A 22,377-nucleotide genomic window follows, 5' to 3' on the forward strand; every position below is an offset into this window, starting at 1 on the left:
GGAGCAGAGACAAAGACGTCTTGACGCTGTGGTGCAACAATAGGATTGGACATAAGAACAGAGGGGGAGCGCGGCACGGGACTGGCATGTTGTGTCCTGTTTTACATGGGGTAACTGTACGTCAGAACAGACATAAGGGCACCGACAGCAGCAACAACCAATCCTACATATTTCATAAGGCTTTATCAATTATTCATTAAATGAATAACTGTACACAGATTTGTGTCTGGTGCCTTTTAAGTTTCAGGTAATTGTTAGTTCATGATATAAGTTTTCTTCTAGCTACTTTAACTTTCTGTGGTAATCTATTGCACTACTTGCTTGTCTTGATTTTCTCTGGGTGAAATATTGGAGTAAGTGTATGCTCATTGACTTTCTGGATTTTTTGGAACTTCTATGTCGACTTAATCTTTCCACTGTATCTAAAACATACTTTAAAGTCTTTACATCATACTTTCAAGCAAAAAATACCTCTTAATCATTATTTTCACACATCGGTATCTAAGGAGATCCTCTCAATCTCTATTATTTCTAAATGTTTGCCCAATAAGTTGATGTTGTAATATGGAATAATTCTTAATTACCTGGTTGTAAGCAAAAAATGCTTCTAATTAAACAACTGTTTTGAATAAATACAACTGTATTAGACATTTTATTGCTGCTAAATGATCCTTAGTCTTAGCATTCTGTGAGCAGCTATTTTTGAACCTGAAGTTCCACCCAAAATGAGGCACTGACATCAAGTAACAGAAAATATTGATACTGGTTCTTGGCTTCTTTAACAAGGAAACAGCAAAGGCCAGATATAAATTTCTTTTAAAAGAACCACTGAAAGTCCTTTACCTTTTTTTAAATGAGGTTTTCCTTATATATATTATTATTTATTTAATGAGTGCTGTTTTCTGAAACCTGATTCCAAGCTTTGATTTTGCCTCTATCAAAGTAATTATCTGGGATCGATATTTAGACTCATTGGTTTTGATTAAATACAAAGCTCTAGGGAACTATATGCTTTTTAACATGCAGAAGAAAGTTGCTATGTGATGGGATGTGCACACTGTGAAAGCAGTTTAATGCCCCGTTATGAGACAGTGCCTAATGCACGAGACATCTCTAGGTGGTTTTCACAGTATCATAGGAGAATTAACATAACGAATAATGACAAACACTTAAGTTAAGAGAACCACTGTGTCCTAATCTGTAGCTTGTAAAATCAAATTAGTAAATTAAAATTTGCATGTGAAGCAGTACAAACAATTCAGAACTGAGCTGTTTTACTAGTTCGTCTCCAAACTGAATAAATCACTTGGGTTTATTTTCAAATTATTTAATTTAAATAATTTTATTTAATTATGCAAAGCATAATTTACTTTAATAGTATAACAAATTATGAAAAATATCAATGAAAATGCTACTATAAGATTGTTATGACTCTTTTCTTGAGATGTTTAATCTGCATTTTTAATCAAAATTTGGAACTACCTGTTTCTGAAAGCAATAGCTTTTCATAATGCACCACATTTTAAAAAGATATACTAATCTATGTAAGAGAAAAAAACTGCTAACACTGAAAAGTGTAGTCTATCAAACATTAAATATGGTGCAATGGCCATTTTGTAGAGTTAATTAGTGAAATGGTGAAGCAATTATTAATCTCCAGAGTGGTCAATCGAATTTTCAGTAGAAATTGATCAAGCTTCTTCTGACTCAGAAACACCCTATGGCTAACTATTGATCAAGATTATATGATTATAATTCATATCCCACCCCCAGAGCACATGAAACAAATTATTTCAAAAGATTACTCAAAACATACACGCGATTGAGTTTAATAGAGAAAGTCTCACTAGTGTGAGTCTTGATTGGGTAGTTGCATAGGAAAACACACCTACCTGGCTAGGCTGAAGGCATCGTCGATCAAACCTGCTCGGTTACTGACTGAGAGAACCTATGAGGCCAACCAGAAAAATATTGTCCTGGTTAGAAATTTAGAATTAAAATCCAGGGTTCACATCTGAAAACGGATCTTAAAGAGAAAATCCAGAATTTACCTCATGGTTCCTTATTAACTGTTCGATTAATAATCTCCAATTCCTTAGGTCATAGTTGACCCTAAAGTATCTGGTTTGATTGATGTTCCCCAACAACCAGCTTCCTTTGCCCAGAGAAGTGATCCTGTGGTGCTCTACAAACAGCATGTTTTTCAGGATGAAATAGATTTAGATGTTAATGATATATAAAGTATATTTTCTTAATACCAAGTGTAAAGTTACTAATAATTATTATTGCTCAATTAAAAGCTAATCTTTCACGTAATCATTTGCATCTAGGATATACTAGTAAATGTTTAGTAGGTTATAACTAGCCTCTATTCCTGATAAAATCCCTATCCCCTACACATAGTAGTTTTTTCAACATACATGTGACCTAACATTTACTTGTGTCTGTGTGACATAGACTATATATGCATATAGTATGATTAGAATGAAGGGAAAAGTTTTGAGAACTACATTCTCTTAACGCGTTCAGTAAGAAAGTTATTAAAACAATCGAGCTCATTTATTTCAGAGTCATGGGTGTTCCTTGCCTCTTCCTTGTGCTTTCTTGGAAATACTATAAATAACAGATGATGCAGCATCATCAATAACGCCGGAAAAAGAAACTGCATTTACTTAAGACTCTAATATTTCTACACATAATTAAAAACAAAGATAATAAATTCTGCTTATTGGAATCACCTTGGAAAATAGTAACTTGATTATATTAGCCAGGTAATTCAATTAAAGAAAGCGAGCTGGTAAAAACAATCTTATAACTTCTTACACATTTAACTCCTTCAAATATGGTACATATGGAGAATGCTATTCATTTTCAATTGTTTCCTTATTTATTTACAAACCATAGGTCACAATTCCAATGATTTTGTACTTCATTGTGGATGCTTTCAGACCTTGTGTGTCCTAGAACCTGCATACTCTTTAAATAAAATATTTTTAATCTTTGTGCATAAATGTAAGGAAATATATGTAAGTGTACACGTATACATGTATAAAACCACTGCCATGGAGTCAGTTCTAACTCACAGTGACCCTATCGGGAAGAACGGAACTGCTGCTCCTGGTTATGAGGTCAGCTAGCCTCATCTTTCTCTGAAGGAACAGCTGGCTAGTTTGAACCAGCTTGCAGTCCAAATGCTTAGCTTGCTATGCCACCGTTTACTATAGCATGTGTTCATGTTCTCTATCTACAAAGCCTCCAGGATTCAGCAGAGCTTATGCTAAAACAGTGTCTCATGCCCAAGGGAAAAATAAATCATTTCCATGATAGCTCACACCAGAAAATGTATCACAGAGACCATGTGCAGCCCATTGGAGTCAGCTTCAGTCCATTGTCAATGTTTTTACATCTCAGACTCCAAATCAGGTTTTCCTATTATTTCCCCAAGGACGCATTCAAACATATAGTTTTTGAATGGAATCTCTTTACATAGAGTCCATCAGAAAATAATTCTACTACCACAAAAGGTATCGTGGACAAAAGTGGTCATTAATTGCTCAAAACTGGAATGAAGTGGAAGATTTAGTCCAAACATGCCAGCAAGATGAAGAGGCACCTATTACAGTCCACTAAAATATAATCCCAAACTATTGAAAAAAATCTAATATTTAATGTTTCAAAGCACTGTACTTTGGCCACATTTATATGTAGTACCCGTGCAAACGAGGCTCAGACAGTTGTAATTCAATTGTCCAACACAGCTGAAAATAGTCCATCTCAGGTCTTCCACCATCTAGGCTTCTTTCTAGTCTGGTCTATGCTCCTGACACAACGTGGTATAGTGCTTTTACTATCATAAAATACACATTTTCACATTCCTTCTCTCTTTTTAATTTGAAAGGAGAAATATGACAGTTAAAATAAACTAGAATAGGGGCAAGAAAGTCATGCCCGACTATACATCTATATACATAAATGTTTAAACTTCGATAGCATATTCCTTTTTTAAAACCACTTTACCTATAACCTGATGGACAAACAATGGCCTATAAGGTCCCTTTCAATGCTACAATTCAATGGAAAAGAAATGGTATACATTCTCTTAGGCTGACAATTGATCTCTAGTTTAATAGTGGTATGCAGAAGGAAAAGTCTATCAAGTTCTATTTTAGAGTATGAATGATTTTCTCTACCTATGAGACTTTATAATCTCCTTTTCTTCAAAACTTCAATGTTTATCCACACAATTGCTATAAAGAAGCTTTAGAATATCATCCCCATTTTATGGATGCAATGATGACAAGAGATATAGTTAACAAGAAAATGTGGCAAGTATAAAAAATAAAATTGAAACATTAAGGATACTGTTTCTGTTGATCAACTTTGACTTTATTTTCATGCATCTGTAAGTTCACAATGATCTATTCCTTATAAAATATTAAAATCATGTCTGAATTCACAGAATAAATTGGATCTCCCCACTCCTTAAGTAGTCACTTTATAGGTGATAATATTTAAAATTCAAGCCTCATATCTGATCATATAATTTAGGGTTTTACAGGTTTCAAATTGTCATGATTTATAATTATTAAATATAATTTAAAAGTTATTTCATGCTCATCTTTTATATAAATCTCATGTGATATAATTGGCTCTTGTTTTTAAATCAATTTTATTCAAAAATTTAAATCTATACTCAAATTAAAATAATATGTATGTATAAATGATAAAAGCAATTCTTACCCCTTTTATGTAGTCTGGTCAGTAAAAAAGAAGGAAAGGAAATAAAAGGCAACCATCTCCTGCTTTTAAGTTTGCCATAATTAAACTGATAACTAAAACCTGAAGGTTATTACTGTTCGTGAATAATTTTATGTCTCTGGTATAAGTGAAATCTGTAGAGAAATAATCCCTGGCAAGATATAGTAATACATTCTTAAATACCTTTTCAGTTCTAGTTAATTATATCCCTAAAATATTCTTCAAATTAACTAATGGCAAGCAATGAATTTTAAAGTGTTCTTTTTCCATGGCCTCGTGATGTACAGTGCATGATGAGAACCATAAAAAATTATGGAAGCTATATTTTGAGGGTCGGTAATAATAATTAAAATTTCTATTTGGAATGTTCCCAAAATGACACAAGTCTGAGGCCATATCAAAACACAGAGCAGTTAATACTTTAAAATATTTTAGTTCTTATCATTCATTTACCACCACCACACACCCAACACACACCCAACACACACACCCAACACACACACCCAACACACACACCTAACACACACACCCCAGGACCAAAAGAAGAAGGTGATATATTCTTTACAAACTTGGCTGGCTGCAGATGAGAAGAAATGTCAACCAGGATAACAAAACTGGAAATACACAATAAACTCTGTGATAACTTAGGTGGACTTCCTCCCTAAACTTGTAAGAGAATTAAATGAGATAATGTTCTGTAGCTCTTTAAGAGTCACTGGCATACACCCAATGACAAAGTGTTACATAACTAAGAGATCGCCCAGACAGCCTAACAAAACTTTACAATTTTATCCACGGTAAATAAGGGTGTGCTCATGAGAGAAGTATTAAAAATAACAGAAGAAAATCACAGCCCTAGACCTAGCTCTTTACCTAATTTGCCAACGGACTTGATCCAAGTTACCATCAAATTGTAATAAACTCATTTAGAAGATGGGGATTAAAATCATATTGCTTCTAAGGGCTTCTGAGTCTCAAGTAAGCCAATGCTGAAGGCAAAGGTGAGAGCACTTCAGCACTAGTTTAGTGTTTACTGACCTTTCAGAGCCAGTGTCTACTCTATTCTGACTGTGTTCTTTCCTAAAATGTAACTGAATGTATTGCCTGCCACTCTTGGGTAAGCAAATATCCAGTAAATATGCAAGCTATTACATTTATAATGCCTAGATTGTTGGTATTTTCTCATTGAAAATGAAAGAGAGAAAAAATTTTGGCTGTTTCTAATAACTTAAAAATTGACTTAATACTTTAGGTAGCGTTTTATGTCATCTTTAGAAATAATTATATATTTATCCAAAGGGCTTCAAAAATTTAACTCTCAAGAAAATATGATGATGATAATCAAATTTAAACTTTATAATTAACTATGGCCTTGTGTGAATATATGTGAAATAAAATCTTTACTGACCATGAAAAATTACAAAACATTGATCTGGTTGTTGTCATTAAAATTTGGCATTTTTTTACATGTGTTTATAACAATTGACCAATGCGTTTTTCTCCCTGGCTTAATGCAGATACTTTTCATGTACATTAGTTGTTTGTTTTGAATAAAATAGGAGATAACATATAAAAGAAGTTGAGGTTAACCAATCTTTTCTTTTTATCTAATTATAGTGTGGTGTCAGGTTTTTACTAGGCCTCATCGAAGTTCAGGACTTCAAGAGAAGACGGTGCATAGGTAAAATGACACTGAAAAAGGCAAACTAGAAAGATGACTTTTATTTTTAGCTTCACTGGGAATCGGTCACCCCAATTTGTGCATTTATAAAGCATTTATAAGGCCTTCAAGTGACATGTGGAAAACTTACTTGCTATTGAGTAAACACTTGACGGTATTGAGCAACCTTAAGTATTAAGTGTTACCATGTTCGTGTCAAATAGAGAACACTGCTGGGATTGAAACAAAAGGACACCTTACACTCTGATATGTGTGCAGTGCCTGACTGTGGGGTGGGGATGTGCCACTCACAATACCCCCTTCATAAATAGCATCCCCTAGAGTTTTAAAGCGTATACCTGTGCAGTTGTTCATAGCAGTTCTTCATATTAACATTGGTGATATTTAAGGCAAACATGTTGAAAGAATGGACTGTCATTATCCTGATTAATAACTCAAGATGAAGCAATCTCTCAAGTACAACCTGTATTGGTCAAGGGAAGGCTTATGGTCTTCCCAAAAAGGAGAAAGTAAAGGATAAAGAGGAAATACCTTCTCCAGCAGGTTTCCAGTAAGAACAGACTCCCTATAGCCCTCACCTTCTAAGCTGAGTGTTTAGGCTGATTCAAATATATAATCAGTAAGTACTTCTACATTTCTTTAACTTTCTCATTTCCACTCTACATTTCAAAGGGATATGTCGTAGTTTATTTCTGAAGATTATTATGTCTCATGTTTCTAAGAAATGTATGGAGGGATGGCATAATTCAAATCGTTGGACAATTACAACTCCCTAGTTTCATTCACCATGTAATAACATATTATGTATTCAAGTAAAGGTGCTTCATGGGGATAAAAGAGAATTATAAAGGAAAATAAGATAGTAAGTGTGAATTCAGAATCACGAAATAAACGCTAACTCAAAGCAATTAAAAGAACAAATTGTAATGAGTTATTTTAAAGGAGAAGAAACCAATAAATGTTACAGTCAGCATTTCAACGTACCACCACATTACATGTGAATGTCTTATATGCAATAAACGTGAATGGAATTGTAACTCTTTATAATATGCAGTTTCATATTAAAATTACATTAACACGAAATTATGAGTAACCTTCACCCCTGGGAATTACAAGTGTTTATGTTTCTGATAGTCAGATTACATTCTGGATTCAGTACATTTTGCCTATATGTAGCCATGCACCTATTTTGAGTACTTAACTGTGCCATGTATGAAATGAAACAAACATTTGTTTATTTACTTAAAACAAAAGATATATGCTCAAAATGATGTTTATAGCATAAAGAATTAAAATACACTAACAGCATTGGTGAAAGCAGCAAGGGGAAAAAGGTAGAAAAATGTGACCTTCTTAGTGCCACTGAAGTGTTAATAGAAGATGATCATCGCCTTTTCTCCAACTCGCTGGGAAGCAGAGCAAAAGGAACCCTCATGTGGACCCTGCTGTCCATGAAGGACTTAGAAGGGACTCAAGTACTCTTCTGTGAGTGATTGCAAATAGGCCCCTCTCCTGTTTGGCGCCATTTACACAGACAATAAGGAGCCCTGGTGGTGCTGGGGTCAAAGAGCAACAGCTGCTAACTAAGCGTCCCTGGTTCAGTCTCACAGCTCCTCTGGGGGTGAAAGAGGACACCGGTGTCCTGTGTGTGCAGGTACAGCCTGGGACACCCTAAGGGGCAGTGCTCCCGTGTCCGAGGACTGCTGGGAGTTGGAATCTATTTGATAGCACTGGGTCTGTGGGTAGAAAGACAATGAACTGGCTCTTCTCCCTGCACCTTGAGGTTTGACCCCCAAAGGGTGCACTTTGAGGACAACTCTAATCCTCTCCCTTCAAATCCAATAATTATAATTATCTAATCCCATGAAGGATATTGCTTCTCTGGTCTCTAAAAGAGATAGTCTGAAAATGCAAAGAAAGACAGTGGAATGGGATTAAAACTGTTGCCTCAGTTTCAGTTTGTGAGACACTGCTCTAATGGGAGTTCTGCTTACATTTTAATTAAATGTGTGATTATGAAATTATACAGTTTAAAACAGCTACGATGAGATCTACAAAAGCATTTAAATGTTTTCTCTTCACCATGAAAGGAACAAATAAACAAGAATTATATAGGCAGGGTGAAAGTGGATGAGTCAGAAATTATACCGAAGAGATCCTCTTATGCTTTCTTATCTTGTAGAGGTGATTATCATTCTTCCATCTTCTCTTTCTAGTTTGTCTTTATGCACATTTTTATAACCCCAGAAACCAGAGGTTAAGTTGCTGAACAATTATCTGAAACCAATTGTCCACAGGGGAGAATATATATCTTACCTGATTTGTTAGACACCCAAATAATTGCTTCTGAAGACACATGGCTTCTATTTCCTACCACAATGGTTAATGGAATCTGCCACAGGTAGCTGCAAAATAGAAGAGTAGCTTTAAAAATACAAATTGGTGTTCATTTGAAAAACATGCATCTTCAGAGGGATTTTTATTAATGCTTTTTAGGGAAGCTACCAAAAACAACAATAAAAAAAGCACTCAGACATCAAAGTAGATTCTAATTCATTGTTTCTATCTCACCAAGAAGACTGTGCACTCAGAAGTTTTCTGTCAATGTAGAAGAGATCTCCTAATAATATACTTTGCCAAAAAAACCCAAAATGTGTGCATTAGGAGTTAAAAGTGGCTAAATACTACAGTATATATTGATTTGAATCTTAAAATAATTCATTTCTATTGTTTTAATATTAAACACTAGTGATTTTATGTATTCACATTTCACCAATTTCTCCTTATTTATTTTATAACTGTTCAGAGAGATATTTTATTATATTTCCATAAGGTTAATATGGCACACATAAGGTGATTCAGGCAAAGAGAATAAAACAAGACTGACAAGATCCCCCTAAAATCCATATAAACACAATGCACCCGACAGGGCACACCTAATGTCCTGCTGATTTAAATGAAATTTCCAAATGGATTGGCCAAGCACCACCGATACTTAATGTTCAAATGTGGGTCAGAGTTATAAAAGAGAAACATTTGATAAGGTTTGCCTTTTATAGTAATAAAAATCAAGGCCTATATGTTTACATAAAGTATCTATTTAATCTGAAAGGCTAACCAGTTAATGATAGATGATTTTACATTGCGTTCAAGCATTATATTTTATTTTCTTGAAATATAACCTGATTCCTTCAACTAATCATTGTGCTATTGCTAAACAGCTGGAAGTTCAAAGCTAAGAACTGTCCCACGGGAGGAAAGTGGGGCAATCAGCAACTGTACACGTTTACAGGGTCAGTAACCCTATGCAGGGTCATGACGAGTCAGAATGGACTTGCTGACGTGGGCCTGTCTTGTTGTTTTAGTTTGCTTTTATCATTGTGTCATTGGCAAGACTTCACAACAAGCGAGCAATGAGTATTAAAGTCATATATTTTGTTTGTGATATAAGAAGCTATACTGTGTCAGCTTCATAACTGGAGAGCGACTGAAGAACTGAGAACCAGTGGAGACGCCGAGTGACTGATCATAAAATGGGCGTCTTTCTGGAGATTTGGGAAGAGCAGTGCTGAATCGGTCCCTCGACACATAATTGTTTTACGTGTCACAGAGTTCATTTCTCACACTCACAATTAATACATGGGAATTCATCAAGAGTAATATGTCAGATGGAAAAGAGGAAAATTCATTATGTCATAACAACTGCTATCCCCAAAATCAAAAGTCAAAAGGCCATCCTTGACATTCTGAATTTTAAATGATAAGCTGAACTTCATCAGAGAAACATTTCTGAGTGCCAACCATGTGAAGGTACCCTGTTACACTGTAATTGACTCCACATAATCCATCATGAAAGAACCAATTTATTGTTGCCTAACCTGGTTCTTTGGATAGAAGTTAGTGAACAAAACAATTTATGTTCCTTAAGAGAGGCCTCGACGCATGCAATGAAAAATATGTGATAAATATATGACAATGGACACACCGTGGGAACATCACAGCCAGATTATTTTATTATTTTTTAAACAGCATCCCTCACCAAAGATAATTAATCTATTTTGGTTAATTGGAAAAATAAGTTAAGAGGCAATAGTACCTGGATCTAATCTAAATGCTGGATCTAATTTTCAATTTAAAACACAAGTTTATTTTTTGTGTGTACTTGCAAACAATAGATATTGGAGACATTCAATTAATTACTCTCTGTAATTAGACCGAAAGGAACTGGGTGGAGTATAAGTAAAATGAAAGACCAAATCAATTTCTCTGTAAGACATAGACTAACTTTATGAACAAGACTTTATAGGTGTATATCTTCCACATTGAATTGACGATCTAAATTGTGAAGCCAAACAGATATTAATTAAAAAGCAAACAATATATACGACTAAAAACATCTAAAGACCCTCTAAATAAGTCTAAGACTCTAGTAGTATGTAATATTTTAAAAAGTGATTAGAAAAAATTAATGTGTGTAGTTAGATTATGTTCTTGTTGTTTCTGTTTAACTGATCATATGGATATCATATTTTAAGTAACAATAGAAAATTTTCAAAAAATATATCCCTTTCTTCAGTAGTTCTTAAGAATTCTGATTGTACTAACATGGAAAAGAATTGGTACGTTTTAAAAAGTGGAATGAGAAAAATCACACCCAGGAGTTGCTACTAACATTCACGAAGCATTGATGCACACAGGGAAACCCTCCGGAGACTGCTGCAGGCGGGGCCCATAAGGAAAGGGTGAGTGTGCGGACACACAGAATGCCCTGTCGCCCAAGACTCCCAGGAGGTGCCCCATGCTTCAGATAATTTTCTATGGAACTGAAATTGCATTTTTAACCTTGGGGGCAGGTGGTTTGAGGGAGCAAAGGCTTCCTAAAAAGCAAATAAATATTGAAGAATTAAGCAACATAAAGAAATAGCAAATATTCTATTCAAACCCTTGCTTGTTATTCAAATGATTATCAAATAGCTGAAGTACATAAGTGAAAAATGTCCAGCATGATAAGAAAACATAAAGTTTGAGCTCTGCCCCGTAAGAGAGTGGAACAAAGGCTTCTTGTAGTAGATGATGCTTGAGTAAGCTAGCATCAGGCCTTGAGTAGACAACTAACTCCATGTGTTGGAGAACCTTGTTTAATGGGTTTCAATGGCGGATTTTTTCAGAAGCACTTGAGGAAGTTTCTCTACAGATGAAGCAGGAGTAAGAGCCACTGGAGAACGTTGGAATGGGTTAAGCTAAGCAGATGGAATGCGGCAAACCAGGACACGGTGGGTGAAATGGCACAGTCTTTGTGGGAAACAAGCTATCGATTGCTATCTTAGTCTGGACTTGGAAGCCAGGAGCATGAGAGTCCAAGGCTGAAGGAATGAATGTCCATGGTTCATCACAGGGGTCAGTGTCTTCCACAGAAAGAGCTTGGATTTGATTTCAGGGGCAATGGGAAGCAAAGAAATGATGCAGAAGATCAACATGACCAGCTTTGTAGCTTTGAGGTTTGAAACAAATCTCTGATGAAAGTAGCAGGAGGAATAAAATCAGTGACTAGATGAAGAAGTGTTTTAAAATATGTGAACCTGAAGGAGCGTTATGAAGAGCTGCAACATGGAAGAATGTAAAAGGCTCCTCCTGTGTTTATTGTCCGCAGACAAGTTTTTACGTGGGCGCGCAAACAACTGATACTGAATGAATAAGAAGAGGCAAACAACGGAAAGCAATGTTTTGTTTGCTGTTGCAAAAACATGAGTCACAATCCATGAGTGGCCAGCCAACAGGCATTCATCAAAAAGGTAGAGGGAGAATCGACAGATAGTGCAGTCAGAGGAAATAAAATCCCAAGAATAAAGAAAGGATCAATAATCCAAATGCAGCACAGAGATGCAGTTAGATAGGACTGAGAAAGCAATTATTGTCTTTGGTCATTTTGCCTTTCCCAGGCAGTTTGAATAGACTACTGGGGGTGAGAGCCAGACAAACACTAGCCTGAAGAATGACGCAGTAGAGAAGAACAAGCAGCACATCCTCCTGAGGCTGCAAACCCACGTGGATGGGGTAGATTTGCCCTAATCTAATTGTCCTATTTTTATGGAGCAGAAATAGCCTTTATGCTTTTAGCACATATCACTGACGATCTTTATCAAAATGGCTCAAAGATAGAGTCATCTTCCTCAGCCTGAGTATAGAACTTCAATCACAGTAAAAAAGGCATTATGGATGAGAAGTACCTCCATAGGTCTCCTAAATGAATGTGCTTGGGACACATGCCTGAGTGGTGCGATCATTAAGCGCTCAACTACTAACCAAAGGTTGGCAGCTCAAACCAGGATTTTGAACCAGTTTGAAAAGTTTGGTCAAGGCTCACAGACACAAGGGTTGCATACATACTGTTTAACAGCCAAATACCTCTGTGCCCAATGCTTTGACCTGAACTGAAGAAAGGTGGCTTTGCCCAGCTCAGACAGGAGCCAGCCCAGACATTCAAAGTTGTGAGGTCTGAGTGGGCCATTGCGTTCCATTTCCACTCTGGTCAAAATCTGACACCTTGAGAGATTTGGTTGCTCTGCGATCTGTATACTGTCCTTATTTTCATGGGTCATGAACAGGCCATTTGAAATTAGTCTTAGTCCCTGCTTTAAACCCAGTTAGAGGCCCCTCCACAGACAAGCCGGTAAACCCCGTAGAGCAGGGCTACCCCACATGTAAAGACCCCTGAACCCAAACTGGCTGAACGGCAACCAACAATCACTTCAGAAATGACAAGATCTTTGTGGGGATGGAATGCTATCCTACACATATGTCAAAGAGTAAAAAGACACGACTGTAAAACGACCTAAAGCTTTATTTGGGCCACCCCATCACATCATTAGTATTTACAAGAATGTGTTAGGTATGTCTAACACTATATTTAACCCATGTGTATTAAAAAAACCACAAATGAAATAGAAGACATGGGGAGGAGTCTCATCCAAACCCACTTCTTTTTTTAAATTTCAAGCATTGCCTCGAAAATAACTTTCCTTTCTATTGGTCACACGCATTGGCTTTACTATCTTGCTTATACCTACATGTTAGGGCTGATATTTAACTAACACTCATGTCCTGTGTTTGCCCCACTGACAGCCAGAGGAACGAAATAGCTGCGGGTTGTCTGGAAATGAGACTGCATCTGTAACATCTGTCTTCATTCAATCAAAACCCAGTGCTACTTACATTTTACGAGTTTACCTGCAACAGGAAACCACTTTAAGAGTTTTAAGACATTCTCCTCCAGGAGGATTAACAGGAAGCTGTACTTTTCATCAAACTTTTCCAACACCTTCTGCCATTTCCCCCATCCTAGCTGTCCAGCTGGATGTCACCACCTTGCGTGCAGCAATGATGGAGTGTCTTATCCAGAGATACTCATTAGAAGAGGTTTTGCTGGAAAGTGAAAATCAGTCATTATGGGAGTAGGGGTGAGGTGAGCAAAAATGTACTGTTTGAACCAAGTTCTGCTCCTAAATCTCTTTAAGTCTAAGTTATATAAAAGTTATGTTCATTTATCATCAAACATTAGTACTTTAAATGATTGTATTCTTATATAGAAACACAAAAGAAACTTTCCAGATACACTACAACATCTTGAACATATTAGTAAATTAATAAAACAAAGAATGCTCTGATGAGCATCACAAAGCAGTGGCCATTTGTCACCAAGAACTATTGTATGTAAGTCAAAAATTTAAATCCACTGGCTTTATAGTCTGTTAGTGACTGCAGGTTGCACAGTAAGTTGGTGTTCGTATTCTGAGGACTGCCTTTCCCAGGTAATCTGAAAAGCTATTATCAAGCGGCTTTATTCCTCCTTCATCCAAACAACAAATTATCTCTTTCCACCAAAATGACGACATGCCGTAACTTCAGTTACATAGAAGTAAAGCCAGTTATTTGGGGAAAGGAGCAGTACCAATTGAGAAACTAAACAAAATAGCCGCAAAAGTCAAGGAGAAAGAAGCCCAGCATAACACAGCCCTTGTTCAATAGATACAATTTGGCCATCATTTATTTTTTTTTACTAAGTTCAGAGCCCTCTTGTAAAGTATAAATATCTAACAATAACATAGCATTTTGATGCTTCTTTATTCATTTTGAATTTTTCTCATTTCAGAGATTAGTAACAGCCATGAATATCCTCACCCCTTCACAATCACTAAGTGTATATAATTTACTGGTTTAAATAATTTCTATTAGTTCCTTGATTAAATCTGTGTCATATGTACACTTCTGTGCTTTACCGACGCCGTGAAGGCATAACATCGGAGTGCCAGTAACATGTCCTGCTTGCTCCCACTTACAAACATGAAGCAACAATCTGAGATACACTTAACCCTGCATGAGACCGCCTCCTAATGGTACAACGGCACCCAGTAGCTGTGCCAAGTAAATAGACAAAGCTGCATCTCTGGATCCTAGAGTCAGGCCGCCCAGAACGGAAACTGAATCCACCTCTTATTGCTGCTACTTTCTCTCTCTATGTCTTAGTTCCCATATTTAGTAGCTATGTTGTATATGTATAGTATATATATATTAAAATTATCTTTATATATGTACATTATATGTATGTTGTAGAGTGGTTATGAAGATTAAGTCGATACATGTGATAGCATATAATGGATGCTCCATACAGCTTAGTTGGCAGTATTAACATGACTGTAGAGAGGTAAATGTATTTCTGGCCCCTCTAAAAGGGAAAAAAAATGTTACAAAAAAAGTCAAGTCATGTCAGATATCAGCTTACTCTCAAAAACATGTATGTGAAAAGTGAATACAGTACCATCCAAGGCAGGGGTGGCAAGGCCAAAAGCAACCAGAAGAGGTAGGCTGTGAAGTACGCATGTAAGGATCCATTAGGATTTAAGCTGTGGAGATGTCCAACATCCCGTTAGTCCATACAAATTTTGAAACCACATAATGACCTAAAAGTGACAATCATAGTTGAAAGCTTGATGGATTCTTATTTCTAAGGAGTTCTTTCCAACAATCTATAATGTGAAACACTTACATGACAAGTCGTATGACTGGATTAAACCTGGAGAGTCCGGAGGGTAGGAGAATAGGGGTAGAATTACAGACCTCTTTCAACAGCCTGAAACTGTCCATGATGAATAAAGTTGAATTACTACGAGAGACACAATGGAGAAATGGGTGACAAATGAACAGGGAAGCGTCTACTTTGATGTGACATAAGAATAAGTCTACAAGGCACAATAATAATTATGGAGTGCTTATTTTCCATTAGACAGTATTTTAAGTGAGTGACTGACTCATATTAACTTGTTTAACTCTCATAATAACTCTAATTATAGAAAACAAACCCAGTTCTGTTGAGAATTGCAAAGTATAACAATACAAAATTTATCACCTATTACTTAACCAAAGTTAATACATGTCTACTTTCTAGTGATTTCCCTCCTTCCTTTTTCCATCCCTGGTAATTATTAAAGAACGTTTCTTTCTGTGTAGAAACTTTTTCCTGAAATTTTATAATAGTGGTCTTATACAATATTTGTCCTTTGGTGAATGATGTCCTCCAGGTTGATGTGTGTTATGAGGTGTTTCATGGATTCATCAATCTTAGAGTTGTGTGTACGTATCACAATTGTTTATCCATTCATCCATTAAGGGGCACTTAGGTTGTTTCCATCTTTGCTACTGTGAATAACACAGTGAGTATTAGCATGCATATATCAATTCATGTCTCCGGTATATAAATCTAGTGGCAAGATTGCTAGATCATCTGATATTTCTACTTCTTTTGAAGGAAAATTCAGACCTTTTCCACAGTGCTCGCACCATTGTATAGTCTCACCACCAGGCTGTGAGGAGCTCCAATCTCCCCGTACTCTGACCAGTACTTGTTGCTTTTCGTTTTGAACTTTGCTATAATTGCTTGTGGGAGATAGATCTCATTATTTTGATTCTCAGCTCTCTAATGACTAATGGCCACATAGCACATAGCTTGCTCACTGCCGACATAACAATATCAAAAGACTAGTTTCTGCCAAAGGAAGTCATGTGTGGTAAACAGAGGGTCACTGAAACAAGGGAAACCAACACAGAAAGAATTGACACAATTGCTAATCAATGAGCTCAGATATATCAATGATCAAGAAGATGGCATAAAACCCGGAACTGCTTCAATCGTTCATGTTTACGTATCATTCTGTTATACCTTGACTCAATGGGAAATAACAGCAACTCTTATTTTAATTCCCATTTTAGAGAGGAACAAAGAGCCTAAGCAACTTCCGCAAGGATACAGCTAGGAAGTCTACGGCTATTAAGGGCTGTAGAGAGGAATTGTGCACAATCTGACTTTTATTCCCTCTACTACCTTTCTTCCTTCCAATGTCAAGTGGCTTAAGGAATTAACCAGATAAGGTTGTATACAAGCTTAATTCAGAAATATTTGAAAATAGATAATGGAGTGTGTGTTTCAGGGTAGAGTCAAGCAGATATTAATAGAGAGTTAATTTGATACTGCACAGGAAGCATATGGATAGGTTAACTACACTATAAATTCCCTTCTTGCCTGTGTAGTATCAAATAAGATATGCTTAGAGAAGTCACACAGCAAAAGAATTAGATAAATTACTATGCTGATCGACACCTCAACCTTACAGAAGGTTCATGTGTTCTAAATTATAGGCAGCAGAATGGGCTGATTGCCTTGGAATCTTTTTTTTTTTATATTATTACTTTTAGTCAGTCATTATCTTACCATTGGGTTTAACCTCATAAGACTACAAAACCCAACAGGGGGTACGTGCTTGAATAAGTAAAACAAAGCACTGTCGTTTTCTAATAGGGTCACAAGTAATGCCGGTAAATTAGTAATTAGGAGACTACCTTTATATAAAGAAAATTTTAAAATTTTAATGGGTTTGAATTACTATAATTAAATAAAGCTCAAACCCAGCAAGATAAAAAGGATGAATGAATGACTTCCCAAGTGAAATAAACTTGTGAGTTATCAGGATTAGGACTAAATCTAGTCATCCCCCAAATCTTTATTAATGACCAGGAAAAGCCTACAATATGCTAATTAAATCTATAAATGCAACTGAGCTCACACGATCTTTCCAAAGGTTAAGCTAGGACAAAAGTTAAAAAGAAACATCTTCACCTTAAGGAAAATATTTTTAATAAGTAGAAGTACTGTCATAAACTCTCACTCAAAGCACCATCAATTATCATTCAACAGAGATGCTCTTTAAATAAAGGTCAAATTCCACATAATCAAACTATGGGAACAGACACATGAAGCTGGCTTTAAGAAAGCTTCACCATTTACATTTTCATTTAGTGTAAAAAACCTCCTGCTTGTTTTTTATTGGTCAAGGGGGAAAAAGACATGAACAATGAAAAAATAAATTTTTCACCTTTATCATTTATACTTTTTTCCCCTTTCTAACTTAATGAACCAGAAACTCTCTGTTTGCAAGTAATAACATAATTATGTCCTTGGGAACTTGTTTTTTATAATGTAGCATTTATTCTTTAGCTCTCAGGTCATTAGTTCAGAATTATATGTTTTTCTCATAACAACTGATAACAATAAATTCTTATATTACATCCCAAAAGAACTATGAAAAAATGCCTACTAGTCAATTCATTCAAAACATATACAATGCAACAGTAGAATGGGGGAGATTTTGACCAAGAAAAGAAGCTCAACATTGAGTATATTTTTATTCAGATATTTTATCCACAATATTGAATTTAGTGTATTATAAATGATTGTCCAAGAAAGCACAATAGAATTACTTGTATCATAAAGTTCATTTTTAGTATTCAAATCAAGCCTGTAACAACCTAATTTAGAAAAACGTAAGACAATCCTTCAGTTCTGTACAGCTTTCCACCCGTTTCCAAAACAACCTCAAACCTCACTACCCTGAAGTCAATTCCAATCCAGAGCAACCCTAACAACAGAGTAGACTTGCCCCTGGGGGTTCTGAGGTCACAGATCTTGACAGGAGCAGAAAGGCTCCTGGTTGCCCCTAGCAGCAGTGGGTTCTACGGTTGACCTTGTGCTTAGTGGCCCAATAGGGAGCCTATCTTCCCACCCCGGTTTATAGAGGCTTCCTGAGTTCATGCAAGCTATCCACTTGTTGCCCACTGAAAGATGATTTCCCTCCTTTGAGGAAGACATATTATTAAATTACATCTTCAACTTATCTCCTGGGCAGACAAAAAGACAAGCATGCTGTGCTAAACCTCAAGCATTTGGAAAGTTTTATTTATTTTTTAAAGTTTGCTGACAATAGCTAAAAATTTAGGTGTTTTCATCTGAAAAATACATCGTGTCTTAAAATGCCAAGCAATAACAATGGTAGACATTCTCATCTGGAAATGACCAGCTACTGCCAAAAAAGAATCTAACTCTTTCATCCCTAAGTCTCCAGGTCCCAGTTCATGCCTAAAAGGGTGGGATTAATATGGATCACAATGATTGACATAAAATCACCCCCTCCACCCCCAGAGCGGGAGGAACAACAGAAACAGTGGGGAAGGGAAATATTGGTCATTGTAAGGTATAAAAATACTTATAATCTATAATTTATCAAGCGGTCACAAGGGTGGGGGGTGCGAAGCAGAACTCATACCAAGGGCTCAAATAGAAAATGTTTAGAAAAGAATGATGTACAAATATGCTTGATACAATCGATGTACGGATTGTTATAAGAACTATAAGAGCCCCCAATAAAATTATCTTTAAAAAAAGACTCGACTTTAGTACAGGGTATGAATCCACATCTTTTGTTTCCTTGGCATTCCTGTAAGCATATTTAAATATATACTAGTCCTTTACATAGCATGGAGATTAATGTTCATGTTTCCACTACTCATGAGGGATTCCTGTCTAATTAAAGAGCAACATGTAAGCTCATCAAACTGAAAGCAAGTACCCCCAAAAGTGTGAAGGTGTGCTGAGATTAAGAGTAATTAGGTAGGTAGGGTTCAATATTGCTTCCTTTTGCTGTTGTTGTTGTGTTGTTTGCCTGGGTGCTAGTTCTCCCCATGGTTTCCTTAGTATGGAAATAAATAACCTATAAGGTTACTGAGTCCAAGTCCCCACCAAACAGGGTGAGTTGTAGTCAATTAAGATGGTAACTTCTAGCCACGATTCCCACTTCTGGACTTTATATGCCTGTGGTCATGGTCCCTTGTTGGAGGTCTTCTCTCTACCAGGGGGCAGTACTATAGTGGGAGTTAGACTTGGCTTTTTGTTGAAGGGGTGAATCAAGCCATGCCCTTGGTTTCCTTGAGCCCTACTCTACCTTGATGGAGAGTGTGATTTTAAAAACATCCTTTGTTTTCCTTGGATATTTAACCATAAAACACAAGAATTTTTAATTTCAGGAAAAAATTTTGTTTTTATTCTTTACTTTCATAGTTTATCTATCTATCTATATATATATATATATACATTTAATTAAAGGTTACGAAAATGTCACACTCGGCGTTATAGGGATACTGGTTCCATCATACAGTTATAACACACATAACCTCACCTGCAAAATCAGACCTTTATTTGCTGGCTGAGCTTTGGTAGAAGCAAGAAACCTGTGGTGAGTTTTGGACATCTTTGGTTTCTGGCTCTGGACCCTGCCTGTGGCTCACTGCTGCCTGACCTTCAGATTTGGACTAAATGCCACCCACCAACCACATGAGACACGTGCTCAAAGATCTAAAAGGCTCTGTGGGCATTGCAGCAAATGGGAGGCCCCAGGGACATTAAGGAATTATTCAAAGGAGGAGGCGGAGGAAAATGGAGTAGATCAGCATCTCAGAAGAGTTGGCTATTAGGCACACCAATGATTTCCACCTCATTTGGACTAGTCTAGTGTAAGTTCTTCTGAAAGAAATTATTACCACACCAGGCTATTATCAGATTCAGAATCATTGATAAACTTTCATTAAGGACTGAAAATCTAGTTCAGAAATTCCATTTCTGATATGGCAGCTTGAGCAGTTCTATGGAACCCCGAGAAAAAAAAACCCATAAAAATAATTATATATAAACCTAACCTAACTAATTACCATAAATTAGTGCTGACTCATTGTCATTTTAGTGAGTACATATATGATTGTGTGTCGAAGAGTTTACCCTCAATGATTTTTCAAAAGTAGATAGGCAGGCTTTTCTTGGGAGGAGATGATGTCGTTAGCTTGTTATGTGCAGTGAGGTTGTCCAACTTCTAATGACCCACATACAACAGTGCATTCGATGATCCGGTCCTCCCCAACCTCACACTTGCTGCTACATCTGAGTGCATTCCTTCAGCCACCGTGTCTATCCATTTCCCGGGTTTTCCTTTCTCCCACTGTTCCTCCTCTGTAACCAGCACGACATCCTTCTCCAGGGACTGGTCTCTCCTGATAGCATGTGCACGGGATGTGAGACAGAGTCTTAGCATTGATTGCAAGGAGCATTCTGATTTAAGACAGAGTTATTCGCTCTTCAGAAAGACAATAGTACTTTAATATTCTTCACCACCACCATAATTGAAATATATCAATTCTTCTTCAGCCTTTCTTATTTCACATGCACATGAGGCAACCGAAAAAACCACGGCTTGAGGAAGGTACACCTTACTCCACCAGGTGACATCCTAGCTTCTCGACACTTTAAAGAGCTCTTGGGCAGCAGAGTTTCCCAATGCAATACACAATTGGATCTCCTGAGTGCTGCTTTCATGGATATTGATTGTAGATCCAAGCAATAGGAAATGTTTGACAGCTTCAATCTTTCCTCCTTTATCATAGTATTGTCTATTGCTGCCATTGTGAGGATTTGGGTATTATTTACATAGAATTAAATTCTGTACTGAAGGATCCAGTCCTTGAGCCTTATCAGCAAGTACTTCAAGTCCTCTTTTAGTTCAGCAAGCAAGGTTTTGTCATCTACATCTCAAAGGTTGTTAATAAGTGTTCCTCCGATCTAGGTGTCTCATTCTTTTTCATATCATCCAGCTTCTTGGTTGAATAGGTACAGTGATGGGATATAAATCAGAGAAGCAAAACCAATGATGCTTATTTTTGTGTATATAAAAAAAGAAATTTATATCAAGAAGGTGGCTCATACAGTTATAGAAGCAGGTAGGTCCTGTGCAGTTCAAGCTCATGGGTCAGATCTTAAGCTTAATTAATGGGGAAAGAGTTTACTTTATTCTTCCCACAACTGCTTGGCTGTTCACGTAAGACTCCATCAGGAAGGTTATTACATTATGTTATCACATCATGGGAGGATCCTGCCCCAGCCAACTTAACAGCAAACAGAAATTCTCATAGTATATAACCCTCGCGCATACTTTTCCTGATATTAAAACACATAATATATCCTTGTTCTATTCAAACAATTGTCTCTTGGTCAATTTGCAGATTATACAGAAGCGTGTTGAAGTGCTATGGAATTTCTATTCTTGGAAATATTATCCATAGATTGTTACAATCCATCCAGTTTGTTATGATGCACTATTGTATAGTCAATAAAATATAAGTTAAAATTTTTGCTGATCTCTTCATTCAATCAAATCCATCTGCTGTTAGCAATGATATCCCTAAGTCCAGGTCCTCTTTTGAATGGACTTGAATTTCTGGTAGCTCCCTCACAATGCTTTTCTACAACTGTTAATGATATTGTTCACTGATTTGTGCATTCTGCTAAATAACCTTTCTTTGGAATGGACACAAATACAGATCTCTTCCCATAACTTGTCTAAGACACTGTTTTTCAGATTTCTTGGCATAGGCCAGAGATTGATTCCAGTGCTTCTTTAGTTTGTTGAGACATTTGTTTCAATATTCCATCAATTCCTGGATCTTTGTTTTTGGCTAATGCCTTCAGTAGAACTTGGACTGTTTCCTTCAGTATCATTGAAATGGTTTAA

General features: G+C 36.5%; 1 long non-coding RNA gene across 1 annotated transcript in view; it reads right to left on the reverse strand.

The window, feature by feature from the left end:
• The window catches only part of LOC142436584 (uncharacterized), an 88,898-nt gene extending 80,050 nt beyond the window's left edge, over positions 1 to 8,848 (reverse strand). Inside the window, exons 1-3 of the long non-coding RNA XR_012782014.1 lie at positions 8,756 to 8,848; positions 2,052 to 2,185; positions 1,893 to 1,948 (exon numbers count right to left, since the gene is read on the reverse strand). This is a non-coding gene — a long non-coding RNA (uncharacterized LOC142436584). The remainder of the gene's footprint in view (positions 1 to 1,892; positions 1,949 to 2,051; positions 2,186 to 8,755) is intronic.
• Positions 8,849 to 22,377: the final 13,529 nt, after the last annotated feature.

This window comes from Tenrec ecaudatus, unplaced genomic scaffold (assembly GCF_050624435.1).
Source record: "Tenrec ecaudatus isolate mTenEca1 unplaced genomic scaffold, mTenEca1.hap1 Scaffold_425, whole genome shotgun sequence".
NCBI lineage: Eukaryota > Metazoa > Chordata > Mammalia > Afrosoricida > Tenrecidae > Tenrec > Tenrec ecaudatus.